Source organism: Cupressus sempervirens, chromosome 5 (genome assembly GCF_028749045.1).
Source record: "Cupressus sempervirens isolate cs-2001-9-10 chromosome 5, ASM2874904v1, whole genome shotgun sequence".
Classification (NCBI taxonomy): domain Eukaryota; kingdom Viridiplantae; phylum Streptophyta; class Pinopsida; order Cupressales; family Cupressaceae; genus Cupressus; species Cupressus sempervirens.
This window is the reverse complement of record NC_143122.1, coordinates 362,287,661-362,292,181: the sequence shown is the minus strand read 5'-3', so window position 1 is coordinate 362,292,181 and position 4,521 is coordinate 362,287,661.

The following is a 4,521-nucleotide window of genomic DNA, read 5'->3' as shown; positions in this document are numbered from 1 at the left end:
TTATTTTATATTAAAATATTGTTGACTTACAATTGACACTCTAATTGCTAAATACCTTATAATATTTTCTCATTCTAAAATCAAAGATAAGACTCCAGCTGATGAAGAGCTCTTGTCATATATGTTTCTTTTTATTCGTCCATTCTATTTGATTTCCCTTTTTTTTACATGCATTCATGTATTATGGTACAATAGGATGGTTTTGGGATTTACCCTAGATTCATTATCTTCTGAATATCCTTTTTTCTTTCCATTAATGTTGGGACTCTTACATGTATGACTTGTATTTACTCCATGGAGTTGGCGGGTCTCATTACATAATCTTTCCTCAATCCCTCTTTCATTCTCATAATAGGCCTTTCTAATGTTTGTCAAGGTTATTCCCCATAGTTAGCATACATGTCTCCTATCACAACAAGGTCGGGCTCATTTGAAACATTTTGTCAAACCATTTTGGTACATTGTCTTAACTTCTACCTTTCATATGCATGTCTCCTTTATCCCTTATGTAAATATCATACATGTAGTTCTTATCTGCTAGTTGTATATTCTAAATTCTGAATTCTAAACCATTGTATCTTTTGTAATGGCTTCAGAGAGTATCATGTTTTGATACTTTTCTTCTACCACTGACTTCTATAATGATATGCACATCTTTGGTGCCATTATGGACATCCAAATATTTATACTAACTCTTGATATGATTGTTGGCTTTTCTTATGTTTGTGTTTAACTTACTCGATGAATGTAAAGTTTGGCACTCTTCTCTTATTAAAATTATGTCGCAAATACTTATTAAAACTATGCTCCAAATGCTTATCATAGTCTTGAGATATATTATATTCTCTAAACCATTTGGCAGTGGGAATTAGACAAGAATAGGCATATGCAAATTTCTAAAATTTGGATTTCTTTCTTTGGGTGTGCCAAATTGTAATTGAGAATAGGAATATGTTTTCCAATTTTGGCCCAAAAATGAGCATTTGCAATTTCACCTAAATAGGTAGAATTGAAATAACTATTCTTATTCCAATTTTAATTTTTCATATTTGATGAAAATTTGAAGTCTATTAAGCCATTGGAATCAGATTTGGAGCCATTCCTTTATGCACTTCACATCGAACTAACGAAAAACCCTTGTTACTAGACCACTAGACATAGCTACAATCAAAAGGCAATAACAAAGGGTTCATTGACACAATTCTATGTTGATCATTTTTTATTTCTTGTATTTGTATCCCAAGTTCTGTATGAACTTCATCGATTGCAAACTTTTGCACCAGGTTCAGCAAAAAGGAAGCCCCATAGTGTTAAAGAATAGATTGATGTTGTTTATTGGACCAACTCATATGACCTTGATTATTTAAACTTGCATGAGAAAGAATCTAGAAGATTCAAAAGAAAAATGAGAGACGATAAATAGGACACATTTGCATGTCTTATTTCCCCATAAGATGCAACCTTTTTTATCATATACATTGATTTCTTCAACAACCACAACCAAAATCACCCAATAAACAATAATTGAAATGAATGCAAATACCTTTTGGAAAGAGCGATAGACATTGTTTTTGTAGTCAAGTTTTGAATAGTGGCATACACTATTAAATAGTGGTAGAGACTCGTTGGTAATTACCAGTTGGATTCAAGAATAATCAATAAATATTTTGAATAATAAATTAAATTTGAAATTCAACTATGATTCAAACTTTAGCTTTGTAGAACCAAACATAGAACAGGAATACGTATTCCTATTTTGTATTCCAGAATAACAAACCTAGTATAACAAATCTACATTCCTCTATTCCTATTCTATAACCAAATAGGCCCTAAGAGAGCATCTATTGGGTTTTGAAAAGAATGAATGGTCATAGTATGGATCATATTCATTCCAATTTTTTGTCACTATAAACTTTCATCTTTCCTTAACCCTCTATAGACTTATAACACTTCTCTTAATAATCCTTTGTTTTGGGAGGAATGGTTGACAATTGAAACTGATGTTGTTTTATTTAACTAATAATCATAGTATTCATTTTAATTCTTCCTATTCAAAATTTATGTTTGAAATTGATGATATATATTAGATTCACGTTAATACTGACATTCTCAATATTCATTATATACTAGGTGGAAATTACTAGCTGTGTGGAATTCTTTCATTTGGATACTAATAATTATTATATTTATTTTTTATCTGACTTGTCTTCTTCCTAACATGTTATTCACCTCATCTATTGTTCGTTGTCCAATCCAAAATGCCAATCCCCTCTATGCATGATTGTATTTTCTTCAAATATGTTGGTTTCAATTAGAGTCACAGACTTTCCAATAACTTCTATAAAGAATGTTAAGTGTAGATCGTTCCTCCTAAAATTGTTGCTCCATCTGTGCTAATGATCTACAATATCTATTTCATTTCTTTTTCTTCTTTTAAAAATTATAATATTTATGATAAATATTTTTAACAATTTGTTTCTTAAATAATTTCACAGGTGGCAAGATTGATGTTCTATACCACTGGAATGACCCTTATGTATATCCCTTAAATTTAGTAAAAATCTTCCATATTTTCCAAACAATACATTTTAAATTCTTATATAGCTACAATGTGTGAAGAGATGTGACTCTACTAAAGTCCCTAGGTTAATTTTACTTTTAATATTATATTATGATTCACTAAAAACTATTACGTCTGTTTATAGAATATATTATGATTTACTATTATATATACCATTTGCAATACAATATATTTTTCATTTATTTTGTATATATTCTATGATTATCCTAATAATAATCATTATATCATAATAATATTTGATGCATTGTTATTAATATATAATATATATTATATTATTGTATAATACTACATTATATATATATCATACTTTATTTATATATTATATTTATTTAGTATTATATCAATAGTCAATAATAATATATTTAATAACATGTATTAAGGCTATTTAGTATCATCTATTTATCTTTGTCTTAGGAGGAAAACATTATAATTAGGGGTTTTAGTAAGCGCAATGACATATTACCACTATAATGGGCACATGATCTAAGTTGCTAAATATATAAACCCAACCATATGTGCAAGAGTTGATATGATTTGGCACAATAATCTTGTAGGATCATACTTAATCATCTCATCTTTCACCAATGCTCCATGTTAGTCTTTTAAATAAAGTATCCACATTATGTGTATTGGGGTTCTTTGATAGATTATGATTTTGCATGTAATGTGGATTATGAGTATTCTAATCTTCAATTGGCCTTTGTAACACAATTTGCTAAAGATAGTTAATATGGCCATTTTATGGATGATTTCTAATTTGTACCTGGAAATGAATCAAAGTTTTCTTCTAGTTCTTTCTTTGAGGAGCCTCCTAAACTAGGTATTTTTAATAATATAATATTAGTACTATATCACTTAACCTTTCAATATCACCAATCATAATTGTATATTATCAAAAAAAAATGATTGACATATAAATACATGGCGTGGAAAATGAATATTTTAGACCATCTTCTAATTTGATTGAATATTGTCAACCCTTATTTTTTTCCTTGGCTGATTAGCCAATAGTTCATAAAGAAACTAAATTTAATAGAAGGGAACTTCCATAGTGTTTGACATACATGCCAGACAACTATGTATAAATGAAAATGGAAGGAAGGAGACCTAACATATGAACTTGCTATTGCAATTGAGTTTTAGATAGCATGATTTGATTATATAGAATATTCATTTTAATCTTAAAAAGTGAGTGGACTACTCACATTGATCACATCATCTTTCAAGCCTCAAGGCATAGCATAAACCGTCAAATGAAACCCTTCTAAATGAAAATTATTTATCATTATCATAGAATTGAATGTATCTAAATGAGAAGTATACATTAGAAGTATGCTAATATATGTCAAGCAAAGAGAAAGTAAGAATTTAGAATAAACAAATCTCAATTCACTCATAATTTTTCTATTGAATTTGTTTTAAAAGAATTAAAGCATTATATTTATCATCAAATCAAATTTGAGGGAAAAAAATTCATTAAATAGGATATATTCTTATTTGATACATTGATATAGAGAAATATTCATTTATAGACAAATTATAATAGAATCATCTTCAACAAATGTAAAATCTTGATCAACAAGAGTGTCATCTTCAACGAGTGTAACATCTGGTATGTGTTCCTCAAATAAATCCAATGTCTTAACTCGTACCCTTTTTTTCACCTTCTTCATTTTCTCTCTCTATCAATTATAGTTTTCATCTCAAATGCTTTTGCATATGCTTCTCTATCCTTTATTTTTAAAAAATTTCTTGGATCCTATTTCAATATTTCAAATTTAGGATCATAATCATTTTTAGGGGCATCCACTTCTTCTTCCAAAACTCTTTTTCTTTTGTCTTTGACATCTTTCTTTTCCTTTCGAATGCTCTTCTTTTTTAGTGTCCTTATCTTTATCTTTTTTTGAATTATCATCTTTTTCTTTCTTTTTCTTCTCATT